This window comes from Lactuca sativa, chromosome 5 (assembly GCF_002870075.4).
Source record: "Lactuca sativa cultivar Salinas chromosome 5, Lsat_Salinas_v11, whole genome shotgun sequence".
Lineage (NCBI taxonomy): Eukaryota > Viridiplantae > Streptophyta > Magnoliopsida > Asterales > Asteraceae > Lactuca > Lactuca sativa.
Genome location: NC_056627.2, coordinates 193,953,538 through 193,965,748, shown reverse-complemented (window position 1 = coordinate 193,965,748; position 12,211 = coordinate 193,953,538).

The following is a 12,211-nucleotide window of genomic DNA, read 5'->3' as shown; positions in this document are numbered from 1 at the left end:
ACCATTCTGCTTCCTTGCTTGCAGCAACCAATGCAATAAACTCATATTCCATTGTTGGACTTGTTATACAAGATTGCTTTTTAGATGCCCATGATATAGCACCTCCACCAAGAAAGAATACCCAACCAGTTGTAGAAGAGTGATCTTCTCTATTGGATATCCTGTTGGATAAGGTGTCTAAGTCCATAACTATATCTGTTATGTACTTGACCCCACCCGGCATGGTCCATTTGGGTTGCATGACACCATGCAATTGGATAGACTAAATGAGAGAAATAACACTTGTGGTTATTAATATATTATAAGTTCTAATATATTAATAATATTATTTAATTAGTTTGATCAAGAATTAATTTTAGAATTAATTAAGTGATTAAAAGATAACCAATTAAATATATATGGGTTGATTATGTAAATCATCCATAACTTATATAATGGGCTAAGAGGCTCCATGGATAATCAAGTTGGGTTAAACCCATTGGATGCTCCATGGAGGCTCCATGAGAGTTACAAACCCATGGGTCATGGAAATGAAGAGTCATGACACATTAGGGTTTAGATGGTGTAACCCTAGATGTGTCAACACTATATAAAGCTCATGTGTTCTCCCAAAATCGGACTACTAGTGAAAACAAGAGGGCTTGGCCGATTTTAGTGTGTTATACTTTCTCTCCAAGTTTACTCCATAGCATTTGGTGTTGTGTGAAGCATTTGAGGCATCACACTTGGGGTACTAGGCTCACAAGGTTTCAAGGAACATTTACAACAACAAGGTATGTAGTTCTATCTATTATTTAAGTTAAAATTGTTCCCCATGTATGCTAGATAGGATCATAGCCTTGGAAATCAACTTTTCATGATAATTAGACAAAGATAGATCCAAGGTTATTAGGGTTGCATGTACACTTAGGAAGTGTTAGAATGCTCAAAACCCATTAGTGGTATCAGAGCCTAGGCTTGTTTGTTTGTTATTTGTGCTAAAAAGTTGAAAAAAGTCGAAAAACTTGTTGTCTGCCTGATGAACTCGCCGAGTCCATGGGGGGACTCGCCGAGTTCATGTGTATCTTCAACCTACTCGCCGAGTAGGTTCATGCACTCGCGAGTAGGAGCGACAGAGTGTAGATTTTCGACTATTGCTGCTGGAAATGGACTAGAAACATTACCCTAAACTGTTTTGGTGTTATTAAACTTATTTTAGATGGTGTAATGTTTGTTCTAATCCATTTACAATGGCAAATATCAATTTTTCATGATTATATGTGTTCATATGGTCTTGAAACTTTGATATGAATATTCATGTTCTTGATCTTATGAATTTAGATGATCATAGGAATTACTTGTAACCTACTTGGTAGTTTAATTCTTGATCATAATGTGTTTTAATGGAGTCCATAACTTGTCCTCAAGTTATGGAAAACCAAGAGTCACACTTGATTAAAAAGAACACAAGAGTTAGAAAAATGAAGAGTCTTCATTTTTATTACTCTATTTAACTCATAAGTTACAAGAAATGAAAAGTTTTGAAAGTTTACAAAACTTGCTCTCAAGTTTTGGAACAAGTAAAGTCTTGATTAAAACTTTAGTTCCAACCCTTAGATTTTTAAAAGTTAAAATTCTACCCTTATACTTATAATATTATAAAGTTATTAATAATATATATATATATATATATATATATATATATATATATATATATATATATATATATATATATATATATATATATATATATATATGTATAAGATCAAAGTCGTCTTACCGCTAGTACGCCTCATTCACGAAGCCGGTCTATAAGGTGGGTATAAGGTTGTTGCCTATAAAATGGCAACTTAATGGCTGTCTACTCTCACCCACCGCTTGCTTGACCGGTGGAGGGTCATTAGCCGAACGGGTAAGACAAGGACTTATAAATTTCTCATTAAAATTCTAATGATTATTATAAAGTAACTAAATGTTTTATAAATTCCCAATCTTAGTTACTTTAGGAAAATGTGAATAAGGTGCTAATCCATGAAATTACACTTTGTACCTTGTTTAAGTCGTTGGTGGAGTGTGTGTGGTTTACCGGCACACTAACTTGGACTTAACAAGGAAGGCAAAGGGTGACTTAAGGTTTTTCATGAGGTCGGAAGGAGTGCGTGTGGTTTACCGGCACTACGATTAAGTGAAAAACATTAAGGGTACCAAGTAATTTGCATGGTTACTTCACACCTTGTTTTGTGATCCGCGGTATCCCAGTCACAAAACATGAAGGGCACACTAGAGATTGAAACATGCCATTGAAAAGTTCAATAAATCTCAAAGAATCTAGGAATTTCTAAAAGCCAAATAAAACCTAATAATTTATATTTCGTTTTCATGGTGGAAATTGATGAATCGTCATTCACCTACCTTTTAAATATGTTATAACTTGGATTACGGCATCCCTCTTCTAGGTTATAATATATTGTGATTGGATCCTAGCCTTAATATTACATTTGGGTGTTTTATTAAGGACTATCTCTATATCTAAACTAAACTTATCTTTCTTCTCTTCATATGTCTTCCAATAATTCTACTCCTGGCTCAAACCCTACTGGCTCCTTCTCTCTCATGAATCTTTATGGGAGAGTCATCTTTGATGGATCCAACTTTACTGATTGGATCAGAAACATCAGGATGGTCACTCGTTACGAGAACAAGGAATATGTTCTTGACAAGGAGCTCAAGGTGCCGGAGCCAACTGCTACTCCTGAGGAGCTTGCTGAATATGAGGTTCATGAAAGAGATGCTACCAAAGTGGCATGCATCATGATGGCCACCATGACAGTCGAGCTCCAAAAGTCCTATGAGGACTACTATCCTTTTGAGATGCACCAGGATTTGATGGACCACTACCATCAGAGTGCTCTTCAAGAGCGATATGAAATCATCTCCTCTATGATCACAACCCGAATGAAAGATGGTGAACCCATCACAAACCACATGCAGAAAATGCAAAGGTATGTGGATCGTTTGATGAAGTTGAATGTGAACTTCCCTGAGGAGTTAGCAATAGATATTATTTTGCACTCCTTACCTTCGTGTTATGATCAATTCCGCATGAAATACCACATGAATAAGGAGGAAGTTACACTGAGCAAACTTCAGGGACTCCTAAAGACCGCAAAATCAGGTCTTAAAGGTAAGTCGGTTGTGACCACTCCTGCTACTACTCCAAACTCAGCACCTGTCCTGGAAATCAGGAAAGGTAGAGGGAAGAAGAGAAAGAACCCTTCGAAGGGTACCAAGGGTAAGACTCTTGATGGATCCTCTTCTAGCATAACCAAGAAAGGTTTCGTTACACCTTCTTCTGATCCCAAAGAGGATGAATGCTTCTACTGCCACGAAAAAGCGCACTGGAAGCGTAACTGTCCAAAGTACCAGCAAGATTTGAAGGATGGGAAAGTTAAACCCAACCATGCAGGTATTTACACTATCTCATCTAATAATTCACTATATTCTAACTCTTGGGTCCTTGATACCGGTTGCGGTATTCATATTTGTTCTGAAATACAGGGACTAAGAAGAAGTGAGAATGTGGAACATGGAAAGATAAACTTGATCATGGCGAATAGGAAAGTTTCACCTGTCACCAAGATTGGAGTTTATACTTTGTTTCTTAGTAGTAGATTTACTTTAGATTTGAATAAATGTTGTTATTCGCCAGAAATGGCAAGAAATGTTATTTCCTTCCATGCTTTGTATAAACAAGGTTTTACCTTCTCTTTTGATAATGAAATTGGTGGAATAAATGCTTTCTTTAATAATGTGTTTTATTTTAAAGCATTACCTTGTGATGGTGTGTATGAAGCTGTGTCTGTTGTAGATAACTTCGGAAATAATGTAATGTGTATTGATTCTTCCAATAACTTGGATAAAGCATCATTATGGCATTGTCGTCTTGGGCATATAAGCAAGAAACGCATATGCCAACTCCAAAAGGATGGAGTCTTGGAGTCATTTGACCTAAAGTCAGATGATAGTTGCGAATCATGCTTGCTTGGAAAAATGAAAAAGTCACCCTTCATTAGTTCGTGTGAGAGGGGTGAAGGTTTGTTGGATCTTGTACACACGGATGTGTTTGGACCCTTCAAACATGCCACAAGGGATGCTAATCGTTATTACGTGACTTTTACGGATGATTATAGTAGATATGGATATGTCTACTTAATCAAGCATAAGTCAGAGACTTTCGAAAAGTTTAAGGAATTTAAACAGGAAGTCGAGAATCAATTGGGCAGGAACATTAAGATGCACCGATCCGATTGAGGTGGTAAGTATCTTAGTACTGAGTTCCTCGATTATCTAAGGGAATGTGGGATTGTCTCACAATTGACACCTCCCAGGACACCACAGTTGAATGGTGTAGCTGAGAGGCGTAATCAAACCTTGTTGGACATGGTTCGTTCCATGATGAGTCGAGCTACGCTACCAATCTCATTTTGGGGGGTATGCCTTAGAGACTGCCACCCATATCCTTAATCTGGTCCCTACAAAGAAGGTTGCCAAAACACCTCACGAGATGTGGACTGGAAAAGTTCCTAGTCTAGCCCACATCAACGTTTGGGGTTGCGAGGCTTTCGTGAGACGCGAGACTCATGACAAGCTCGAAGCTCGAAGTGAGAAGTGTATTTTCATCGGCTACCCACAAAAATCCTTTGGTTACCTCTTCTACAGACCTAGTGAGAATGTGGTTTTTGTAGCAAGGAGGGCTGTCTTGAGAGAGAGAGAGAGAGAGAGAGAGAGAGAGAGGTCATAAGCCAAGGAGACAGTGGGAAGCTAATTGACCTTGAAGAACTTCAAGAGTCAATTGATGAAGGAACCTTAAACCCTAGCAGTCAACTTGAGGAGGAACCTCATGTTGATCCAATTATACCTCCAGTTGTACCTCTGAGGCGTTCCACAAGGGTTAGGAATGTACCTGAGCATTACTATGGTTTCCATATTACTGTGGAAGGTGAGACACTTATTAGTGATGAGACACTAGTAGGTCTGCATGAACCTAACACCTATGTGGAAGCCATGGCAGGCCCTGAGTCTGCTAAATGGAAAGAGGCAATGGATAGCGAGATACAATCCATGTATGACAATCAGGTATGGGACTTGGTTGAGAATGTACCAGGTCGTAAGACTGTAGGGTGCAAATGGATCTTCAAGAAGAAGACCGACATGGATGGTAATGTGCACACTTATAAGGCTCGACTGGTGGCAAAGGGCTTCTCTTAAACTCCTGGAGTAGATTATGATGAGACATTTTCTCTAGTAGCCAAGATTAAGTCTATTAGGGTATTGCTAGCCATCGCTGCATTTCATGACTATGAAATATGGCAAATGGGTGTCAAAACCGCTTTCCTTAATCGAAAGTTGGCTGAGGATGTTTACATGAATTAGCCAGAGGGTTTTGTCAGAACTGAGTACCCTAATAGAGTGTGTAAGCTTGAGAAATCCATCTATGGATTAAAGCAAGCGCCTCCCAGATGGAATATTTGCTTTCATGAGAAAGTCAAGGAATTTGGCTTTTCTAGGAGTAAAGATGAATCTTGTGTATATGTTAAAGCTAGTGGGAGTATAGTTAGCTTTTTGGTACTGTATGTGGATGACATACTACTCATAGGAAATGACATCCCAACTGTCACACCCCAAAACCTAGAACGGCGGAAACATTCTGGGGCGGAGGATGTCATGTATGCATCACAACAAATGTAAAGTAGTAAACAAGCAACAACATCATCCATTGCATTAATAGTGTAATTTTAGTTACAAGTGTTTTCTTTCATAGTACAAGACATGAGAATAACTTATCAAAATAAAAGACGAGTCTTGACTGCTCCGTCTTCTCTAAACCTTGCATCGACACCTGTCTATTTGTAATCTGAGAATACAAGTTATTTTGAAAGTGTAGGTCAGCATTTAAGCTGGTGAGTTCATAAGTATCTAATGTCATTGCTTTGATTAGTTGATATGAAAGACTGGTGAATGAATGAAACATTTAGTATAAGTATGAAAAGCTCTAGAAAATCCCATATTTCCTACTAGTATAAAAGTAGTCTTTTACTAAGACTCAAATGTTTTGAAAGTAGTCTTTTACCTAGATCTGACTGTTTTGAAAGTACACATCTCTTGAAAATGTGATGGTTTTTCCCTGTTTAACTCTTATTAGTAGTCCCTTAAGTATATCTGAAATGGTATCAACCTAAAACATCCGTAGATTGTTCATTTACCTCTGTTGCTAACAGCCGGATTTAGGAATAGTTAGTCCCTTATGTATACCCACGATGGTATCAACCTAAAACATCCATAGATTGTTCATTTACCTCTGTAGCTAACAATGGTTGTCGGAATGGTTAGTCCCTCAAAGTATCATGTGGTACTAGGAGATAAAGTCCCAATCTATCTCGTCGATGATGTGATTGAATCACAAGGTAAAGATAGAAAGGCGAACGATATAACCGTATCTAGACATATAACATGTAATAGTAATTTGCCATATAATGTCTATGTAAAAGTATTCATGTAAAAGTATTCTTTCATATAACATGTAGTAGTAATTTGCCATATAATGTCTATGTAAAAGTATTCATGTATAAGTATTCATGTAAGAGTATTCTTTCATATAACATGTAGTAGTAATTTGCCATATAATGTCTATGTAAAAGTATTCATGTATAAGTATTCATGTAAGAGTATTCTTTCATATAACATGTACTCTAGACTCATGAATGAACTAACTCCGGTGTAATTTCTTGTAGTAGGGAAAATGTTTTGTTTACTCTAAACTATTCCTATAATAGTTTACTAGAATGTAATTGATGAGTGTCCAAGTAGGTTTATACACCATTGCTACCCAAGAGTATCGGAACTAAATTTACTGATGGAACATTTATTACCATATATGTATACATGATATATAACTAATATTTAAACGACCTTCGGAGGAGTACCCGATATCCCACCAGACCACATCCAAATCGAGGAAAAAGAAACAGGGTGGATAGCCTTCCTAAGTCTTTTAAACATTTCTTATATAACTATACGTATAAAGGCATGCAATTTATAATATAAAAGCATAAAGAAGTTTTGTAAATCCGTTGAAAAGTATAATAAGGAATTTGTGACTTGATGTCAGTTTATAAAATGATTGAAAGTATTTTGTTTGATAAGACAGTTTAAGATTACGGAAAACCATTGTTTGAAAACACCTTTGTAACCGAGTTTGAAAGGAAGCTTACAATATGTAAGACAGTTTGATAACGAGCTTTAATCATGTAAAAACGTTTAAGAAAGTCATTTGAAGTAATATGTTTAGTAAAACTGTTAAACTTGTAGTAAATCCATTTGTATACTAGTTATAAATCACATATGATTGATTTATTAACAAGAAGTAACACAAAATATTGATGTTTTTCGTGCCAAAATAATCGTATGTTTGTAGTATCAAAGGTGGACACATATACATACAGTATAAGCAGAGTGTTTGATTTATACATAAATAACAACACTTTTCATTTCAAAAGATATGATGTTATCGTGATACATTTTGCATACGAAAGTTTCTTTATAATAGTTATAAATCACATGTGATCCCGTTGATAAAAAGTGTATAATGAAACTTTATATAACATACGACAATCATCGCGTGTTTTACTTGTATTCCCCCCCCCCCCTAAAAACATATAAAAATATTTATAAGGCATTTAAAAGTGTGGATTATAGGGGTATGAACTCACCTGAAAGTTTGAAGATAGCGAGATGGAAAACCGGGCAGAGTTTCATCTCGGAAAACGGATTTTTCTCGGGATTCTCGGGAATCTCGGGAGTAAAATCGACCCTCGGGACTTGAGCAAAAAGGCCAGAGCTTCGGGTTTGAACGGGCATGGAAAACGAGGCAAAACGCCAGAGAAAAGAGGAGAATTGAGCAAATTTCCCGGAGACCCTCGCATTACTATTTATAGTGGTGCTGAACCGCCTCGGTACGCTGGGCGTACGAGGGTACGCAGCGCGTACGAGACGTCATCGCTTACGCACTTCGGATGGGACGGCGGGTCGGACGGGCGGGTCGGTAGCTTTGCATAGGGCGACGTGCACGATCCGAGGCCTTCGATCTGAGTACGCGGGGCGTACGAGGGTACGCAGGGCGTACTCCGGTCCTATCCGATGACTCCCCTTCGGATAATACCGGGAGTTTTTATTTAAATTTATATTTATTTTAAATAAACTTCAAAAATTCATATCTCCTTCATACGAACTCCGTTTTCGACGTTCTTTATATCCACGCGAAGGTGAGACTAAGATCTACAACTTTCGTTTAGATTCCGTTGGCAAATTATGAAATAATTTTTATTATTTATTTATTAAAATGACGTGATTAAGGAATTTCTTTAAAAATTCATAACATCTTTATCTGACGTCGGTTTTTGCCAGACTTTTTACCGCTGAAATACCATTGACGAGACCTTCAATTCTCGTTTAGGTCATTCCGGCCAAAAGTCGCTCGATCTCCGATTCGAGTTTTTACGTAACTTCGTATTGCCGTTTTTCTGTTGGAAAAACTTAGAATGGTCATAACTTCTTCGTTATAACTCGGATTTTAGTGTTCTTTATATGCTTGGAAACCTTGATACGATTCCTTCTACTTTATTTAACCAAAATAAGATTTTAGGAAAGTTAAAATTTGACCTAAATTTGACTTGCGTTCCATCATATTGCTTCGAAATATCGGGTTGTCACATCATCCCCCCGTTAGAGGGAATTTCGTCCCGAAATTATAGTTTAAACCGAACTGGTAAACATGCTACAGATAGATGTTTTATTTGTTTCTCGTGTTCTTAAGCGAACTTGGTCCCTCGCTTGGCATTCCAGCGAACCCTTCACTATCGAGACACGACTTTGCTTTTTTCGTTTAACTTCACTGGCATGACAACTCTTCTTGGTCGAACGTATGTTGAATGTTTTTGTGTACTATGAGAATAGTACATCTTGTACCCTACAAGTAATGCCTCCAGATCTTCCAAACAATTATCGCTGTCCCTGACTCAAGATTATGTGTTGTATAGTTAACTTCCTGTGTCTTAAGCTGTCTCAAGGTGTAGGCAGTGACTTTTCCTCTTGTATAAGAACACAACCAATTCATACTGATTATGAAGTCCGAATCTTGTGGTTGATTAGATGTCGTGAAGATCTAAAATAAAGTATGATTACTCATGAATTATGGAAAAAGGATAGGTACTTTTGTTCTATCTGACTTTCTTGTCCCAATCGACAGAAAAGGCACGTGTTGGGCTTCTAAGTTTATTCGCATGGCAGCATGATCACTCGTAGTCTTGGGCAGTCTCCGTCCTATAGTTCATAGTAGAACCCTTACCAGGTTCACCAATCATAGTCTCGGGTATACGAGTCCTATATAAAAAAAACTTGAAACTGTGGGTCTTTGGATTGAACTCGACGTACTGCACGAGTGGTACTTCGGGCGGTTTGCTAAGTTTTTCTTCGGAAAGGATGAGAAACATGAGGTGCTCTATGTACGAGTACTTTGTTGTTCTGGAATGGCGGTTTTGCTAGAAAGACGATTTCGGAGAAATAGATGTACGTATGAAGCTGCTTTTGTGAGGATAGAATTGAATCAAGTAGTATGATAATGTCGTAATCATAAGGAAACTTAAAGACATTAGATTTGAACAAAAGATGTTTATAGACAAAAACACAACCGTGAAATCATCAACAAAGTTTCGGTACTTTAGATTTCTACAAGACTATTGCTGCGACTAAGGTATGCTTCGAAAAACAAGTATACGCAACACGAGCATCCCTATACCGACGGGATCCCGCAAAAGATAATACTCTGGTTGCACTAGGTTTGGATGGTTTATAAGTCGGTTATAACGACACGCCTAAGTTACATTAACGAGGGTTTCGGAGTAGGCTCTCCTGAAGCTGTGATCCTGAGAATCTTCTCATCTGTGCCAGAGTTCTTTGCTATAGGGCAATCCTTCTTGAAGTGCCTTATTTCACCGCATTGGTGGCATGACTGACTAGTACTTGCATTGGTGACGGGATTGCGGTGCTTAGCTAGTGTTATGTGGACACGAGTGCCTTACTCATTACTCCACCTTGGAAATTGCTTCCTAAAGCGTTCTGCCGGAGTTGCCACTGGTGGCTGTGGCATGGCAAGTCCTTGGGCTCTCTTATGATCCCTTAGGACTTTATGATATCGTCTCTTCCTTTCGGTCTTTAGGCTTCGCAATTCCATGACTGTTTCCATTTGTTGGTTTCCTGGTTTGGTACTACCATCGGAACTCACGGTTCCTTTTTCAGCCTTGATTGTTTTGCCTGAGTTGATGTGTGTAAGGAAAGTTGTCACAGCTGCTGCTACTGTAGCTAGTAATGTAGCGGCGTCGATATGGAAGATAGGGGTTTCGGTGCTCGGCTGATCATTTCTGGATGACGACATGATTATGTTTCACGGAGAGAAATAAATTTGTGAGCGATTCTAGTTGACCCTAGGTGTACTTCGATTGTTCAAGTAAAGAGTAAGATTATGTTCTCGAAAGTTTGACGTACATCCCTACGATGCAGTCCTAGTACAGATTGGAAGTATGTTCGCGGAAGTTTGACCTACATCCCTATGATGCAGTCCTAGTACTGAGTGGAAGTGTGTTTATAAAGGGTTGACCTACATCCCTACGATGTAGTCCTAGAATGAGTGGAAGTAAGTTCATAGAATGGTCTCAAGATGCTTGTCGTTGAAGCTGAGGTATCGTTGGTTGGTGAATAACATGATCCAACCATTAAAAGAGACTTGGCAATGTTTCCGGAGTTAAATTACTATGGTCAAATGACTTGACTAAAGCATGATTCAGATAGATTCCAATGAAAGTATGATAAGAGTACTTGAATAAAGAATGACACAGAAGTTAGTCGACTGTCAATACCTTTGATATTTACGACATAAAAGTTTGGGAAAATGGCTTTGTAAAAGACCTTACATCATATCCATAGGAGATAGTTCTTGATATCATGAAGACCTAACCAAAAGTACTTACAGTACAAGGTAGTCACATAGAAAGTACTACACAGACATAGACAGGAACACAGTTCTTTAAAACAAAGAAGGAAGTAAGGTATTTCTTACTGGCGACAGTCACCCTCAGGGTGAACCCTTAGTTCGGTTAGTTGGCGTTCCATATTAAGCAGGTATCTCTCGTACACTCTCTGGCGTACTTGGAGCTCTATGACTTTGGCTCGGGTTTTCAGCTAGTGCTTGCAGCAGGTTCTCATGGTTTCTCTCTAATCTCTCGTGAGCATCTTCTAGATGAATGGTGCGGAGGGTATGCATTCTTGCGTCGGTGACAACTTCGGCAATCTGATGTAGGGTTGTCCTGCCTTGAATCTCATTTTGGGCCACTCTACGGACCAGGATTGGCAAGATTCTATGTGCTGAGCCCCCCCCCCCCATTGCTCAGGTTGTAAAAGTTTCGGTCGCCAATAAATGCCATGGGCTGATCTTATCCTTGGCTCCATGTTTCCAAGCATTCCACCGACACAGGCGTCGGGCCATGAAAAGCCAGACGAGGGTTAGGAATTGGAAAGGGAGTTGCTCGGGGTAGGTTCTCAACCTCTGGTTCGGAATTAGCATCGTCTGAAAGGTTCTCATCACGGTGATCATTCAAAGGGAGAGGATGATCATTCTCTGGTTCTTCTGCAAACCAACCAGATCTGACTTCGTTCAGAAGATATTGGTTGCCGTGGGGATGGAGTCCAGCTATGTTTTCTATGCGATAATTTAAGGGTAAGAGAATAATTATTAGACGAACTATCTAGATAATTATTTAAGAAACCTTCATTAGTTACATCGCTATTTGTGAAGTGCATACTAGCTATGAGTAATTTTAACAGGATAGACCTTCGAATAAGTGACCTTAACTTCGTATTCACACAGAATAGGGGTGAAGTAAAATCTTCACAGATTCTAAGTCTATAACATTCTAATTACATATAGCCTTAGTGTATCCACTTAGCAACCATCAACTTAGTGATGAAGATCCTGTTTTAGCACTCAAGTGTTAAGTACTTATAGTAACAGCAAATAATCCTATAGTATTTTAGTTTTTATGTTACGTTCTATTGCTCTCATTGTGGTAGGGTTGGTAAGATTTTAGCATTGTTGCAACCACCCACTTAAACTTAGGCACAT